Raw genomic sequence first — 18,620 nt, forward strand, 5'->3', positions numbered from 1 at the left:
GGCCTTCACTGCCATTTATCTTCAGAATAGGGAAAAAGATTCAGGCATGAATTGCCTGATTCTGATTTATATTGCTGCAGGCAGAAGTATAACACTGTACTGTGAAGTACAGTGTTCCATGGGATAACTGGGGTACCATTGCACAGAGTTAGCTCTCGAAACACAGAGCACAAGCTCTCCACTACCTCCCACTGTATGAAGGACATTTCAGACTTATCCAAACCCAGCCCCAGAGCTCTGACTTTGAAAAAGATCTTGATATAACAACATACTCAACGTCCTTTTTGCAGGGTTTAAAATAAATTGCAGACATGTGAAATAAGTGGCCACAGAAATCAAAGGGAGTTTTATGTTCACATCAGTTCAGCATGCTTATGTGACTCCAAGCAAATGGTGTGTTTGTATCTCAGCACCTCATTGCTTTTTACCCCTATATCCAAACAGGGCACTGGTCACACAAGCTCTTAGCAACTTGCTCAAAGCCATAGGAGACCCTTCATCAGGGAGGAGAGCTGAAGCTGGCTTTTCCAGAAGGTCAGCTTATGTGCAAAATCTCTTGGTAATTCAAAACCAACAAGTTTTGTGCAGACAGTAACCCAATTTTATTACTCGATGAGATTTCAAATATTTTCAGGGCTCATTTGGTAAAAAATAAAATGAGAAAAAGAATCCAAATGTGAAGGAGGGGAACAACTAATGATTATACTTCTCAGCAGCTTCTGGTTACTGAGGCCAGAAGGGGGTTTCCTGTTGACTCCTGGCAGAATTACTGAGGTTTCGCTCTGACATTAAATAAACTAAACAAGACCAGCAAGGCATGGGCCTGAAACCATCCATACCACCAAACTGGTCCCTGGCATGGCTTTGGTGCAAGCCTGCTAATGCTCTTCCAGACAATGCCAAAGCACAGCTTGGGTATTGACCCAGGTCAGGCACCATCTCCAATAGATGCTTTGGATGTGGCCACTGTGATTTGAGGGCAAGAGAGTTTAGCTCTGTGGATTCAAGCTATTTCATGCCAGTTGGCCTTCAGGAAAATTCTCTGACTAATTTTGTTTAATAGTTGAGATGTAGTCAATGTGTCCAGGTCTTCCTTTCCTTCCAGTCTTGCAGAAGCCAGCAGTCAGTGCTTCCAAGCATTGGCAGTGTGACGTGGCATTCAGTAGGGTGACAGAAGTGACATGAGTTGACCATGCAGCTCTCTGAAAGGCAACAGAGTTCATTATATTTTAAAGAAAAGCACTATAATTGAGGGAGTGGATCGAAACAGATCCACGAGAAGTAATAAAGAAACCAAAACAGAAAATTATATAAACAATTGAAAAATGAATAGGCCAATTTGTTTCAATTAATTTGGGGCTAGTTCTCCAGTACTATAAATCTGTCTGCACAAGAAATAAAAAAAAACCAAACAAATAAATAAATAAACTGTATTTTTTTATAAATATGAACTGTGATATTATGTAAATTGCAGGTACACTGTTAACAGTAATAAAAATAGAAAGCATTACTTTGTAACTCAACCTAGTAGATTCTAGAGGGAAGAAAACATTTTTAAACAAAGACCTCCTAGTTTAAAGCAATAATCATCAACATGAGGCTTATATATAGTATGTGGCAGCTGTAACAACATTCATATCTCAGTGTGCCTGGTCTTAGGCAGAGCAAGGGAAGTGCTGAAAACAGTAGCATTACTCATGGATCTGCTCCAGATCCCACAGAAGTCTGAGAGAATCTACACTCCATGCTTGCTTTCACACTTGGGCAGCACAGCTAATGTTGAGCAAACAGACCACAGCTATGTGGCTCTCCCAGCAAGCCAGGCACATAAGAAAAAAATATCTGCTCCCTCCCTAAAGTCAGGATTTGGGTGAGGGGAGGAAGAGAAACACAGGAGTGGCACTAGAGGTACCTGGTTCTTTCGTCAGGGTCTGTCTTGCACTGAGCCTGACAACTGTAAAAGCTGAGAAGCCCCACAAGACCCATTGGGTAAATAACCACGGCGGAGGTTGATTTTTGGGCAGAAAAGGGAGTATGGTTTCATTTATTATTATCATTAATATGATGTTGCAAAACATTGTCCCTGCTAGAAATGTTCCTAACAAAATATCAAATCATCAAAACGAACATGAGTCTTGGGCTCAGCTGGCTTACATGTTCTGGAAAGGTCATTAGTTTAAAGTTTCTGCTGCTGGGAACTGAGAAACAATGCCATCTCTCAGGAAACAAATCCTTCTTTTTAATGCTGCCCTGCCCTCCTGATGTTCCTACCACACTTCAGATTGTGTTAAGGGGAAAGAGAAGAGAGCTGATCTCTTCTCCAAAGAACATGGCCATTGCACTGGGTAAGAGGACAAGGGCTGGCTCATAGGGAAGATCATTCTACAGCTTCCCAGTGACAGACTAAGGACTCTGAAAAGTGAGCTCTGGCAATTTAATCAGTACACCAGAGAGACATCAAAAGCACATGTGCTCTTCTATATCCTCAGCCTACATGAGCTTAAGATCCTAAAGGAGAACTCCAGCAGGCAAGGCTGTATCTACCTAGCAGAGGAGCAGACTGAAAGTTTATTGTGCCCAGTTTTCCCACAGTATTTTGTCTCAACATGAGTCAAGCTAAGAGCACAGATTCTCATTGCTTGATCAGATGCATTCACTCAGATGTTTTTTCCTGCCTGCTCTGCACTAGGAAGTCAATATGAGGTAAGAAAAGCAGCACAGAAGACCTCCTACGGTGGTGCACATTAAATTGAAGAAATGGTAGTCCATTGTGTGCAAACTTACAATCACACGTAGGAGAGATGACAGGAGGTAAACTAATTTCCAAGTCATGCCTAAAATTACTAATTCTATCTTTTTAGTTCCTGGGCTTCTGTTTTTAAATTTAACAGCATTTTTTAGATTTCACTTTGATGGTAGGTATTCCAACCAAAATTATGCACAAATATGGACTTAGTAAACTTCTGATCTATATTTCTGATCTGAAACCCCAGGATTACCTCGGTAAGTGACAAATCGCTGGAGGAAAAAAAAAACCAACAAACCTCATAACCAATATTAAATGATAAAATAATGCCACAAATGAGAAACCAAAATAATTTTTGCCGAATATGTTCTCTATGGATGTAGATTTAATAAATATTTTCTTTATGGCCTCAGAACTGATACCACTGTGGCAAGCACAATGCAAAGACGCTTTGCTCCCAAAGACCTGACACCAGCACTGCTACTGTGCAGCACAGCTTTAAACCTGCAGCAAAGCAATGCTATAAATCAGGACTCATTCCACCAAAGTCAATGGAGCTAAATGACCGTAAAACTGGTGTGAGAGAGAAATCAGGTTGTTAACCTCTAAGGAGAACTTCCACTTGTCTCACAACCTTTGTTTTGCCAGGCTGTATTTTATTCATTTAAAGCGTAAAATGAGAGCCTCGAACTAGGAAATAAATATTTGATTGTAGCTGAGCTATGCTTGATATAATTTCATGATACTAAACTTTTAGTAACTTCTAACCCTCAGTAACTTCTCTGCCCATATCCAATAATATTGCCTGAATTTGAATGGAGGTGTCTGATTCTAACCTCAAACAGCAACTTGCACCATCTTCTGACCACAGTCTAATGATATGAAAACCCAAAACTAACTACAAGTAACTACAAGAAGGAATTCTTTGACCTGGAAGAGAAACCTGACAAGGTTTCTCCAGAAACAAGAAAAATTGCTTACCTCTCAAATAGTGGTAGTAGATTGATTCTGGTTCTTTTTCTTGGAAAAAACTTTGCATTTTATGTTACACTACTACTGAAAACTGGAAACAGGCCAAGAAGCGGAACCTCAGAACATCTACCATCCACTCTACTTTTTGAATATGGGCTTTACTTTCTATTTTATTACTCAGAAGACAATTTTTGGTTAAATTTTCAATGGGCTGAGACACATAATATTGATTGTTAGCTGCTGGAAGGGATTTCTTCTTCAGGAGCACCAAGGCACATTGATTGCAATGTAAGTTCAAAACACAGGTATGAAATTTAGGTTGTCTAAACTTCCCTGCAGAGAACATAAAGTCCTCTGAATTCAGGTAATATGGCCCAATGAATCTGTGGGCCATGGGGATAAGTCCTCCTTAAAATGGACCTTTAAACTCCAAGAGAATATCATCCCAATGCTCACTAGCAGTGAGACAGCATACAGCACTTCAAGAGTCCTTTTGAGGGGAAGAATAACAATGCTGAGGATGTTCAGAGTGACTACTGAGCACACCTCTGGCCCCTCACCTCCAAAAAGGCATAGCAGAAGGAGGAGAGCTAAAGCAGGGTGCAACAAGAATCATCTGATATGTGGAAAAGCTTCTCTACATGGAGAGTTTAGGGGGCAGAGGATTCTTTGACTTGGAAAAAAAAGATGACTGATGAGTAGTTGACATTAAATTATTAAAAATCAAGAAAGTATACAGGAAAAAAATTATTCAGCACTTCTTAAACCATAAAAGTTAGGAAGACTTACTAGGAGGACTAGTACTTGCTAGACTAGGAGTACAAGGGACACACTGTTTTGTTTTATACAGACATTCAGTGCTGTACAGGCCAAAACTGTAAAAAATCCAAACGAAATACAGTCAGATATGCTCTAAATACAAGGACCCATAAAGGGATACTGACCGTTGTGTTATGGATTCCTGCACTCTTCCTTTCTTTGAATGTATTTTGATGATGGGATTATTTTACTCTGCAGAGATTCCAAAGTTCATATCATTGGATTATTTTTGGTTTAATTACTTAATATTCCCCACTGTCCAAGTTACATATAAAATAGCAGATTTGTGTACATATTCAATGGAAAAATTATTAACTACATATTAAGAAACTGGCACATACAGATCTGGATTTCAAGTTCTTAAATGTTCAGAGGTGTCTGGAATATGTTTAATGATTTGTGTTATTAGCTATATGTTGTGTAGTAATTCAATACATTTCAGGCAGTATGGGCAAAAATTGTTCAGCATGGAGCTCCTGATTCCTGATTTCCAACTACATTGTAATTTTAAGGCATTTATTCATGCACTTTTGGTTTTGGACCTTGTATGCGTAGTGGAAAATCATGATAAAAGAGCCATCAAAAATTTGAAGAAAAATCACACTTGTTTTTTTTTTTTCTTTTCGTTTTATTCTTTTCTTCAATCAGAAATTCTAAAGAGCAAAGGTAAGCCCAGAGTTTTTGCAACTCCAGCCCATAAGCCTCTGTCACTGTACAGAGGGGAGAAAGCTGTTGGAGAGGAAAGGGAATAAAGGAATAAGCCCTGGCCTGGGTCAAGCAGGTGCATTTCAAGGGTTTCACTGAGCTTGCACCATGGCTGCCAGGCTACCCTTGCACTAAGTGCCCTTCCCACCCTGTTTCAGGTTCTGTTTTCTCCAGATGTTAAGAAGCTTTCTGTTTTATCACAGGGTAAATCTGGGTTTGGCAGATACAAAAAAAAAAAAAAAAGAAAAAGAAAAAAAAGTGCATTTCATTTTCTCTGGGAAATGTAAACAGCATCCACCCAGCCAGCACTAACAGTTAGTGCAACAGCAGAGAAAGTTCTGGTTGAAATCTGGTTTTCACCTCCTGAGTGGCACATACAGATGAAAAAAGTAAAATAATTACTTTGAAAAGGCTCATCCATTTATCTTGCTGGCACAAAGACCTCCTTTACTTTATTTTATGGGATGTTAAGCACCTCGATTTCCCTTTTTGATTAGGTAAAAAAAAAAAAAAAGATGCTACTATGTAAAAAAAGCAGCAAACTCTAAAAGCATTCAGAGAGGGAGCAGTAGCTTTAGCCTTCTGTTTGTGCAATTCCAATAGGTGTATTTAAATGTAAATGCTACCCTTTCACCCTTGAGCCACCTATTCTTACAGCCAGCAGAAAGAGAGCATTCATGGTATAATGTCTTTATGAGGACAAATCTTACACTTAATTTCTCATGTGAATCCAACTCTTTTATAACACGTTTTTGTGAGATTAAAAGAACAATATTAGTCTAGTGGCTCAGCAGCCAGATCACTGCTCTGTCACATGGGAGACATGGGTTCAAAGGGATGGCAGGCAACTGTGCTGGGAAGTGCTTGATGGAAACTGCAGCCACGGAAAGATTCAGTCCTCCACTCTCACAGAATTGTTTAACTCCACATTATCTCCTCCCTCGGGCCAGACAGAGCCTCTTTCCCTCCAGCTCCTTACTGGAAATCATCCAGCTGCTGCTCCCTTACACAGAACTATTGGAAGGGTTTGAGACCCCAGCTCTTTAAACCATTTTCATTAGCCTGCTTTTGCACAGTAGGGAGGATTTTTGAGAAGGAACTTTCTGAGCATGCATTTCCAGACTAAGTCCCTTTGCCTGCCCAGTTTCACCCAGTGTCCATGGGGTTATCCGTGCTCATGGCATGGCTGCACTGCACAGCCCATGGGTGTGCTGATAAGAGGGACAGCACAGCTCAAATCCTGATATATCAGGGCAGAGTCTCACAGAACCCAGGGAGCCCCAAGTGCTCTGTATTAGGAGATTTATTTCTCAAGTGGGGAAAAGCCTCAGTCCATTTTGGCTAAGCAAGTTGAAAAATAAATTACTTAAGCACAGGCCAAGAAAACTGTATCTTTATCCCTACTGGATCAAAATAAGGCATATTTTTTTTCAAATAATCTTTTTGCCTCAGTCTAGAACATGGTTACATGTGACAGACATCAGACTTTGGCTTCATGACACCTCCATGAAAGAATAAATACATTTTGGAGCATAGCCCTAAGGCAGCTGCATGACAGCTGTGCTGTGCACCAGTGTATGTCCAGCCCTCCTGATTAGTAGAATTATTATACTTTTTGTGATGCTTCTCAGAGGACACAGTGATAAGGGGCCTCTGTGCAGAGTGACATTCAAATGCTTTACAATATGATATTTTTCTCCTTGGACCTTACAGCCCAAGCACAAGCCATGTTATTTTCTCCTTCTTTAGCAGCTCTGTGACGCAAGACAGAGAGGTCTGTGTGTGCTGCAAGCACCAGCACCAATGTCAGGCATCCCACTTACTTCCCTCACTTCCCCTTCCCTTGATACAGAGCATATGTTTCATTGTGGCACCAAGCACAGGAAAACTGAGGGGAAATAGCCTATTATTTTAGGAGGTGCAGAACCAAGCACCTGGAACAGTGAAGTACTTGGAAAGCACTTCTGTAAATATTTTAGGCTGTAATATATTAAACAATTAAGAGGTGTTGGTATTTCTCTGCTCAAGGGCATTTAAACAGGGAAGTTCCCTTTAAAGGCACCAGGGCAGAATGTGTATGGTCATGCCCTTTAAAACAAAAACTACCTGGTTTTTCCCCCCTCTTTTCAGCAAAATGTCTAAATTTCAGCTGACTTGCTCTTTCAGCAGAGGAAATTAAGCCAGATTATTTTAATGCTGCTTTAGATTGTCAACTCCTCAAAAAAAAAAAAAAAATGTGGGGGGGAAGGAAAACAAGTACAAAGAATAGAATCAGTTACCTTGAAAGCTCCATTCAGGTAATTTAGAAAATTGTTTTGCTAATAACCTTAATGCATTGCTTGTGTACTCAGGACTGTCAGCACTACAGGTTACTACAGGTTAGTCAGTAAATTGCTGATATCAGCTACAACCAACCCTTAAGAAATCCTGTATCTCTTATGTCTTTGCTTCTATTTTCCTGACAACAATACATGAGTCGCTATGCAACACCAAATTAGCATGAAAGAATAAGAACTTAATACTGACATTTCTTAGCCAAGAACACAGTCAAAATTAAATGCAGTTAATTAATGTTTTGTTAATGCTTAGAAAGCTCTTCTTCATGCCCTTTACAGCACAGTGAAATGCAAGTTCACTTAGACAGGTACACAGAGAGAGACATGCTTACACACACATACATGCCCCATGCATAGTTAACCTATATACACATTTAGATAAATTCCAAATAGACAAGCTCTAGGAAGCTTTGTAAGAGAAACAAGAAAAAAAATTACCTACTGGTCTCTATAACACCAAGTCTCTGGAAAAACTTCAGAATTGCCAGTTCAAATATTTTCTAAGATTATGTTAGCAATCATTTTCACCAAAATGTTTTTCTGACCAAAAAAAAAAAGATCACTTGACAGAACCTAAAAATTGTTAACAGTGGAAAATGCCTGCTTCAAGTTTCTTGTAAGAAAACAAATACAGGAATTGGCAACTTCTGTGCAGTTTTAGTTCCGAAGAAATTATGACAGGCTTTTGCTTTTCTCACTTATCTCAGGGCAGCCCATCAGATTAGCAAGAATAAAAAAAAAAGTATTAAAACTTAGTGAGTTACTGGAATCTTCTGGAACTGAAAACTATACAGATGGTCTGCAACATATTTGTATAGAAGATGCTCAATTGTTGACGGGTTCCCAACTATTATAGTGGCATGGTAAGGAGGCAGATACTGGGCACTGAGCACTGAGCAACTGTTGTCACTGAGCCTTCCCCTCTTGGCTGCATCCCCACTAGCCCAACGAGCAGTTTTGGTCTCCCAGAGCAGAGACAAAGGTTGCTTTGGAGAAGCTGGGAAGCCTAAGAACACCATGTAGATTTAGGACTGGATAGGAGGTATTGTGCGGAGGCCATGCCCATTACTCATCCGCTGGCAACGGGCTCTCTTCCTTTTGTCTGGAGAGACGGTAAACTTTCAATGCCATCTGAAAACAGAAGGCCTTTCACAGAGTGCAAGAACTCTGCCATCTCAATCATGTGAAAATATTGTAAACACTTTCCCAGCCCCCATTCAGCTGTCCAAAAAGCAGAGTTAGAAAACACCAAACAAAACAGGAAGGAAAGAAAAGGGTGCGCATTGCGCACTTCGGTTTAATTTATATTTTTTACTGTGAATAGGAATTTTTCTTGGAATTTTCCTTTCTTTTCCTTATTGTTAGTGAGCAGGTTAAGTAGCTATTATGGAGAAAAGGCAGCTAAAAGCCTATTCTATGTTTTATTTAGAGAAGAAAAAAAAGGGTCCAGTGCCCAACAGTTTCTCTCCAGCAGAGCAGCTCTCATATTTCCTTACAGCCCCTGCAAGAATAGATTTCAAATGTGCTACAGGACTTGAATTTCTCTTTCAGTACTTAGGTTGACCCACCCCTGTGAACTTTTTCCAGGAGGGTCTTCTCCCCAAATATTTAAACATCACAAATGTTGTATTACTGATATACCACAACACGTACAGAGTGGGAAGGGGTTCACATTCAAAAAGAATATGTTCAGAAAATACCTGCATGTGTGTACATATTTATGTTTACATGCATATCAAACATACAGCATAAGCAAAAATATACCTATAATCTGCACAAAAAAACTACTGGTTTGCCTGATGACACCTTTTATACACATTGTGCTCTTGCACTGCACCCTTAACTCTGGACAGTTGTTTTCACAGATGCTTTTTAGTTATGCGAAAGTGATGTGGTTCCTTGCTCAAAAAAGGTTGCGCTAATTCTGCTGAAGCCAGGGACTACTTGAAATTTCACAGTAACTTTGAACCATGGTAACACATTAGCACCACAATTCTTCACTATTTGAAGTATGAGGCTTTCATTTAGATTGGTCAACTTAACACCAGAGGGGCAAAGAAAAACAGCTCTGCTGGTGGGAAATACACTTTATTCCTTTTTGTTCAGTTTGGTCCTGAGTCAAATCTGAACAGAGCACAAGTAGGTAAGCCTAGATGTATTCCTGCTCCCTCAATGGCAAATGTTCTTCTCCTAACCTAGGAAAGGGTCATCTAGGACTTCCAGAGGGATATATCACTCCTATCTTATTTCTTATGAGTATTTAGCAAGTAGTGCACACTGATGGAAATGAGTCCCCAACAGGACAGTGAGAACTGACAGCTGTAGGAGCACATCATGTACTGGGCAGGCTCTTTTACCTGATTTCCCTTCACTCTCTGCAAATGCAGACAGTTTGCATAACTAAGAAAGAAGACTTTCTTACTTAAATAGACTGATATGAAATGTCTTACACCCACACCATGAGAACACAGGCTCATAGGTTGGAGAGTTAGGAAAAGGAGCTGCCAATAAATGAAGCAGGGGTTGATAAACTGCTCAAAATTATAAATTCTCAAGTGCATTCCTTGGGACCGGCTTGCACATGCTATCTCAATACTCCCCTCCTCCCCTCTGCATTTTATAAAAAGAAGCCGCAATAAATTAGAATTTTATGAGACTCCAAATAAAAATCTTCACTAAAATTGAAAACAAGACATGGATGTAGAAGCATATGGAAGGTTTATGAAAGCAGAGGAGAAAAAAAAATTATCCCAAGGCAATAAAAAACCTGTCTGACTCTTGGTGTTCACAAACCAAGAATTACTAGAGACAGATAAAGAAGTTTTGAACAATACATTACTGGTACATCTTCCAGCAAAGAGACATTCTAGTTTTTATTTATTCTTCTGATGCAAGGCAGCCTGGTAAGAACTACTCTAAGGCACATTTTTTGGAATTCTTTATAAAACACTTCAAAGTTATACATGGAAATGAGATACCTTTCTGCTTTGATCCTTGGTATAAGGCTAACCAAGCAGAAGCGGCTTCCTGGCCTTTCATACAGTTTTCTTGGGAACTAAACACTGCACCCTCTGAATTCTTGCACTAGCGTTTTAAGTATTTTATGGAATAAAGGCAGTTTTGTTTAATTTATATTTTCATCTTTGTTCCAAACCTCAGAGTGATTCATTCTGGCCACTGTATATACAGTTTTACTCCTAATGCTTTTTTCTTTCCACTACTTCTCCCATCCTCACTACTCCCTGCTTCCAGAATGGTGTGGGTATGGGATGTTGTTTTAACTAAATGATAGAGTGGCTATTAAGGATTGTTTTGCTTTATTTTTAAATACAATACTCCACATTCCAGACATTTCAACCAAACACAGCGGTTTGAAAATGAATAATTGTGCAAGCAATGAAATTTGGATCTGGTTCTAAATTGACAAAAAATACTCTAAGAATTTTTAGATTTTTCTTCTCTAAAATGACTGAAAGCTAGGGGCTAAGTTATAGGGATATGGTTTAGCATCTTATGTTAGAAGTGAAAATCCTGTAATACATTTTGTTCTTCGAAAATAAATGCAGGTTGGACTCAGTGCCCAAATAAAGCCTCTGAACTTCTGAACAGGATACAAATGATACTGACCCATAACAAATGATATTATATTGTCTTAGAAGTATACTGATTTTACACTCCTGCTAAACTGATCAGTTGTGAAGTGGTTAAAAGTTATAGCTATGAAATGATCTTTGTTTCTGATACCTAGTTAAAAATTAATTCAAAGTGTGTTCAAGTGTGTGCAATGGATGGCAAGGATTGCTCATCATGCCACATCCATCAGCTGCCAAAGGCAAATAAGTTCTGGAAAGAAGGTGAGAAAACAAAGTCAAGGACATGCCCTATCAGAGTGGGAGAAGTGTTTTTACAACACAGACAAGCTCATGGTCTGGGGAGGTGGAGTTTCTACAGAGAAACTGTAGAAGCAGCCCAGGGCTCTGTGCTCATAGATTCACTCTGTCTTGGAAACAAGAATGTACCTAAACATCATAGAAACAAATATCTGAGGCTACCTGGGGTTTTGTACCTTCCTTTCAATACAATCTTACTGAAACTCAGGAATCTTCCTCTCAGTGCTATGACTTAAGCAAACACCATTGAAATATCATTCTCTCGAAAGAAAACCAAACACTATTGTGACACACAATTTATTAAGGATCCTTGTTTGCACGGTACCTAACAGAAATTGAGAATTAAGATTCTTTGGTCTTCTTCTACATTAGAGAGGAGAGGTGATGAGAGGAGATATGAGACATTCAGAACTTGAATAGGATTGTGCTGACTTCTATTTTATTTGTTTTGAATGTCCTTCTTTTTTTCTTTTTTTTTTTATTTTTTTTTTTTTTTCAGCCCAGTCCCTGGTTTCCTGTGTGCAGTCCCACTAACTCATTCAAGACATTCCCCTCTGGTATCTGCAGAGATGGTAGAATACCACAATTTTCACATATTGAACAAGATATCCATAATTATTCAAAGATGGGCCTATAAACTCAGCTACTGAATAAAAACAAACTATACACTTGTCTTTATGCCGGAGAGGATGAACTTACACAATTCTACAAGAACTGATGTTAGTGATTCGAGCCTAATGATGAAAAGTTTGTTTCCTTTTCATTTATTACAATAGCTGTAACAACTTCTGACTTTTTCTTTTTTCAGAGACCATTCCTAATAATTACTCTTTCCCTCTAATTATTTTGCCACACAAAATACTCATACCTAAACACTGTAAAAATTAAGAGCACTACAGGGAAAATCAAGCAGTCCTAGGAGTCTTGTGGATGCCAATCCCAAGCAAAGGCAGGGACCCCTCTGAAGCATGGTGCCTAGCTAGAGTTCACACCTTTCAGCAATGGTGACAAGTGGCCATGAGTCCCCCCCTGAGGCACACACCTCTGGGTGGGACAGCACAAGGGACCAGCACCCCCTTCATCTCTAAGCACTCTCTCAAAACGAGGGTGGCCTGAAGTTCATCATTGTGGATCAATTCCACAGTTTCCTAAGGCAAATCTTGACTCTGTTCCCTCCACAAAGTTCATGTTGCCTGCTCCCCCAAATATCTCTATTTCCCCATCTCTGTAAGAGAAGTCTAAACACAGCTGTCAAGTTCTAAAATCAGCATCAAAGCTCAGTAAAAGCGGGAGGGGAAAACAATATGCTTTGTTAAACAATACTGCCTCAGATCTCAAAGGGTTATACAATGAAAGTAATACCCACTTGGAGCTCTGTCTGTGGCAAGCATTACCTAACATCCTCAGTCAGAACCCCACTGTTTATGAGGTGATGAGAAAAGAATACAGCTCCCTCTTGTCAGTAGGACATCTCCACTGCCCTGCAGGACATTTTCTTGCTATATTTCAGATGTATTGAATCTTCTAGACATTAGAAAAGTAAAATATGCACTGTGTACTCTGGAGCCACCACCTCTCTTGGTCAGTTCATAGGTTTGGCAAGGTCATAGCAAACAATCTTTTACATCATATGTCTTACCTTTAGGCTGTTTTACTCCTCCCCAGGAACTCAAAAGGATTAAAACAGGTTTAACAAACCAGAAATAGAAATATTTATATTTGTTAACATTGGTATTTCTAAACATTTCTCATTTCTTCCCATTTACACTGATACTGATTCCCAGTCTTTGAGCCATATGAAGTGGCTTAAAAGTTACTTCTCAAGGAAAAAAAAAGTGTCTGCTAAATCACCCCACATACATAATTAAGGCTTTCTGTTACACTAGAGGTATTACAATTACCACTGTGTATGTCTATATATATAAGATATATTTATGTATGTGTGTGCTACATATTCATTTTGTCCTATACAAGTCAGCTTTCCTCTTTTGTAGTTTTATAGACTTCCATTTTTATGCTTGGTATGAATCCTTATAGTGGTCTAATATGATCATCTGTTTAATGCAAGCTACTGAATTCACCAGTTTGTTGACACCATGATCTCAGTATATTCCTTTAAACTCCAGTAAAGATGCAGTAATTCACCTGAACAGCTTTATTGGCAAAATCCATTGGTCCTCTCAGCTGAGCAGGGAGAGAAGCTTAGAGCTGACCTCAGAGACACTCAGTGCCTGCTTTTCAGGAATCTGAGGTGAGCAGGGTCCTCTCCACAGCCTCCCCAGTGTTTTTCTGGAAGGGTCCTGAGCCACTGTGTTGGCTCAGAGGAAACAGGTTCAGGAAGAAAAAAATAAGTACATTGAATGGCACAAGAGTTTTCTTACCCCAAATGAACAGGTGAGTTGCACAACTTTTGGCCTAAAGGGGCAAATCAACCTCAACATTTGCCTGTGCATTAGGATGGATGCAGCCACAGGAGGAGTAAGAGTCATTTTAGGGTCCAGACAGGAGAATGTTAGGATTTTAGCTAGTCTTTAATAAAACAAAAGTGGAGGAATGAGGGGAAAGGGATCACTTTTCTCTTGGTACAAAATAGCTACTCTAAGGTCCCACATTTCAAAGCCTACCCTAAATGAGCATCCCAGGCCATTACCCAAATAAATATGTGATTTGTATATTCCAGAAATACATACACTTTCACCAAAATAATTCTTTCCATTCGTTCCATCTCCATTTCCAGTTTCTTCACCTGAGAGGAGTTGTGAAACAATGAGCTCCCTGGGACTATTTCCCCATCTGTGATATCATACTCAAAGCACCTTATCTCTGCAAAATGCCTGGGGGTCTGCAGGGGAAAAAAGCACACACACAGCCCTCATCTCCTCCTCCCAGTGCTTCTAGCTCTCAGCCTGGCCTTTGCTGTTATGCCCAGTTTGAGCCCAAGGAAATTCCAATGCACTTCTCTTCCTGAGGCTCTCATTTATTTAAACAGGTGGGGACCAGCATCTCTGTGCTTCCCAAAGTGCTGCTGCAGCTGAACCAGCAGCTATAGGTATCAATTAAGAATGTGCCCTGGGACAGGAGAAACACAGCAGCTCTTTCTAGAGTTTAAGTGCTGGCAAAGTCAAAAACATTGCTGAGATACTCTGTAACTTTCTTAACTCAGAAAACCATTAGCTGGCATTGTTGCATAAACTCAACAACAATCTTTTCTTTAAGGTTGTCCCACCATTCTATTATCTGTCATTAATTTTCCATATGTTCCCCTCACCACTGCTCTTAGGCTGGGTTTGGTTTACAGGGTTGGATCAGATTTCTTTACAAGCCAGGACATTTGCTGGCTTGCTTACTAGCTTGAGGCCAGTTATGTTTGAGTGAGGCCCAAGCAAAACAAGTGAGATTTGGTGACGTTCCAGTGAGCAGGCACCAAATCTACATGATCCAAGGTTGTTTTTGTTAAAAGTTTTAGATTTTTAAAGTAGAAGCTTTTCCATTATTTCAGAATATTTTTTTTAATTTTTGTTTTTAGGGTTTTTTTTTATCAGCTTCTGGCTGATACTTGTTCAAATGTTGCACCATCCCTCCTCTTATAATAAAGCAGAACTTTATGTTCTGTTTTCTTTGCACTAACCATAAGGGAAAAGTTTATCAGTTATGTATACTTTCAATCACAGATGGACAAATGCATCAGTATATTTGGAAAAGAGTAGCTGATGAGAAGAAGATGAATAAACCATTTTGTTTGTAGTCCTTCTACAGGATAATGAAGTCTAGTGTTTGCAACTCTTTCTTTCAAAAACAGTCAGAGTTCATGTGAAACCCTCTAATTCAAATCTGATTTCTAGAAATATTCCTTATGCTGTCACAATGTAAGTCAATAAAAAAAAATTAAAAGTGAAGTGTCCTTCCATCCAAGCCTTAAAAATAAATTAAAGTGTACCCTTATAATCACTGATACGCTAACTATATCCTAGATTATTTCATTCCTTTTTTCTCCCTTCTTCTAGATTTATTATTCTCAGCACATCTGAAATGTATTTTAAATGCTTTGGGACAAGGGCTATTATAAACTGCCAAGAATACTTGAGGCCCTATGGAAGTGCTGAAGTAGAATTCCAAAAGTAATTTGACACTGAAGGACCTTCAGACCTTCAAAAATCCCCAGTTTCATATTCCCCACTGCACAGGCACAGAAACTTACGGTAGCAGAACCGGAGCACACTCCAAATGTGAGACAAAATGAAAATGCCAGTATTATATATACTGTGTTTCAGGCTGAGTCAAGCACAGGGTATCATGCTAGTAAGCAGCAGTTCAAAAGTATCCTGAATGCAAAGGGGTTCTTTCAAAAGTATATGTCTTGTCTGCTCCTAGCTGGTGCAAAGACATTCCCCATGGTTTTGCTCCATAAATTCCAGCATGGTGTTATAGATGTTGTAACAGATGTTATATGAATGCTGCACATAAATGTCACAATGCCCATATTGTTATTTTTAGCAGCACTTCTCAAGGTAAGCAAGCACAGCCCATGTAAAGCTAAGCATTTACATAAATACAGACAAATATTTTGTTCTGGACACAAGCAATGTTTAGGTCCTACATGGCTGAAAACCACAGCTCCTGACTTCCAGGAGTGTGCTTGCATGCTGGGATCCAGAGGTTTGGGAAGCAGAGAATTCAGACATCTCAAACAGAAGACTGAGCAGGAGCTGCTCAAGTGAGCCATTAGGAAATGCAGAAGGTAATAGAATTAGCTTAAACCTCTCTGGAATTTGGTCACCTATCTCAAGGCAGGGATTACCATCCTCCTCCACTGCTAGCCAGACCTCCTCCACCAAAAGAGTAAAGAAGTGGATGCTGTTGCTGCCAGACTTGCTTTTAGCAATTGAGTTACAACCAGAGCACCCCCTCAGACTGCAGGAGAGCTGGGCTTACTTCCCTCCAGGCATCTGAATCTGTATTTTCCCCACCTGTGCTGAAAACTATCATGCTATAGGTTATCCTGCTCTAGAGAGTTCCACCTTTTCCTTCTCTTTTGGTATGCTTAGGAAATTAACCCAAGCAAAACTGAACATCAATCAAACCTTTTTTGTTTTTCTCCTTCACATTTAATATTCTTAAAGGGACACTTTATTAACTATCTGAGATTATTTACAAAATAACAGCAAGTACTTCTTTAAATACCAATATCCTAAATTGTGACTGTTTCCCCACAAAGCAAATTAGGGTTTGATGAAGGAAAGGTTAAATAAATAATCCAGCATAGAGATGAGAGAGCAACTACTATAGTCAGCCTTCTCAGGAACTGGAAGTGTTCTGCACAGCCTAGTAGCTTGTCCCACCACACCACAGAGACATCCCTTTTTCTTATGTTTGCTTTATGACTTTTACATATAAAAATGTATACACACATGTGTTACATGGGGAAGAAGGGAAGGAGACTGGAAGAAAAGAGCCTCAGTGATGAAATGAAACAGATCATCTTGGAAAAAGCAAGTTTGCAAGTCACTGGCAAAAGTGCAGTTTTTTGGTTATTATGCCATGTTGGACAGAGAGAATAAAGGGGGGAGAGAGGAGTCCACGTACTGATGTCACGGAAATCCTTGCAGAGATCAGGACTACTGTGAAACCACCAAAAAACACCATCCACCACTAAATGTGGAATTGAACAAGAAAAGAGAAAATTAGAGGAGATAGCTGGGAAAGAACAGTCACAGAAGCCAAGAAAGGGCAAAAATTCAAGGAGCTGGTAGGGTGAACAGAGAGAGCAAGTGATAGGTAAAGAAAGATGAGGTTGCAGAATAGACCTGTGACTGGATAAGGAAAATCCCAGTGGGGGATTAACTACACACTAGGGGTTTCTATGCTTAGGTACAAAAAGCTTTACAAGCCAGATTTTTGGCAAAACTTCATGAGTTCCACACTGGAATAATTAAAATAAAAGCTGTTCACTGAAGTTATTTTTGGTGGGCATGTTTGGATCAGAGAGAGGAGTTGTTGAGCACAGTATAATACATGCCAAAAGCCCTATTATGTGCCTGCCACTGAACCCTGCCATACTTGGAAATGTGTTCAAAAACTGTGGTAGAGAGTCCTTACTGGCTTCACACTTGAAGGACAAACCAGTGCTGCACATTTAGTTGGAGGTCGGGGAACGGGTCCCAGGATATTTCTGCTGGAGGTGGGGGCCCTCTCAGGGTTGAGTCTGAGCAGGGAGACATTTGCTCTGCAGCAGACCTCAGAGAGGGCAAGAGAGTAGTCTAAATTGGCTATTCCTACTTAAAATTCATATATATATATATAGATATATTCTAGAGTGACAGAGGCATAGAAGTCAATGAAAGGATATATATATCATGTGTTTTTATACCATGTGGTGACTCTCCTAGGTGATGAAATGGGGTGCTCATGCCAAACATCCCTTCACAGCTGAAACAGGCAGGCAAACCAGATGGTAAAGCTTTAAGAACCATTAGAAATTATCAATCCATTCAGGTATAACATTTTTGTTTTCTTGCAGTGGAGTTCCTCAAAGGACCCCTCAGAGAAGCTGGGTGCTCTTCTGAGTGTTCCTTCACCATAGGCTTTTTTCCTTGAAAAACCACATAATACTGAAGTTCCCGTAACTGGAGACCAACAGGATACAAAATAATTCCTGAGAAAACAGCCATGAACCAGAAATTTCAGAAGACTTCACAGAAGGCACCTTTGGATTAGGGATGTACCTGGCCCAGAACCTAACCATTGTTTGTAGGGAAAAGTTGTAGACTTTTAAGCAAATTCAAACTTCTTTAAACCCAAGCACCAGGTATAGGGCTTGAAGTGGCCAAAGCAACCTGAAACATTGCAACAAACTGTCACTATTAACCTACCAGGGAGCACACCCTCCTGAGAACAGAAAAACAGGGCACATACCCAATTTCCTAGTGGAACCATACCCACAGTACAGTACTGCTTCTCCTCATGCCAGAAACTTTTTCCTCAAGAATGTCTCCTTCCTTCAGCACCCAGCTCCTGATGACTCACAAGAGCAAACTGCCTTCCTTTTCTGTGAAGGATTTTTTCCCTCTACACTGGACAACACAGGTTGACACTATCTGCTTTATGCAAACACAGCCTCCAGACAATAACTTTCCAAATCAGGCTATTACTGAA

General features: G+C 39.8%; 1 long non-coding RNA gene across 1 annotated transcript; it reads right to left on the bottom strand.

Moving 5' to 3' along the window:
* Positions 1-578: 578 nt before the first annotated feature.
* On the bottom strand, positions 579-13,851 carry LOC118685715 (uncharacterized). Its single transcript, XR_004980022.2, has 2 exons — positions 13,614-13,851; positions 579-1,202 (listed from the first exon to the last, which is right to left on the bottom strand). It is a non-coding gene; the product is annotated as an uncharacterized LOC118685715 (long non-coding RNA).
* Between the last annotated feature and the right edge of the window lie 4,769 nt (positions 13,852-18,620).

Source organism: Molothrus ater, chromosome 3 (assembly GCF_012460135.2).
Source record: "Molothrus ater isolate BHLD 08-10-18 breed brown headed cowbird chromosome 3, BPBGC_Mater_1.1, whole genome shotgun sequence".
Lineage (NCBI taxonomy): Eukaryota > Metazoa > Chordata > Aves > Passeriformes > Icteridae > Molothrus > Molothrus ater.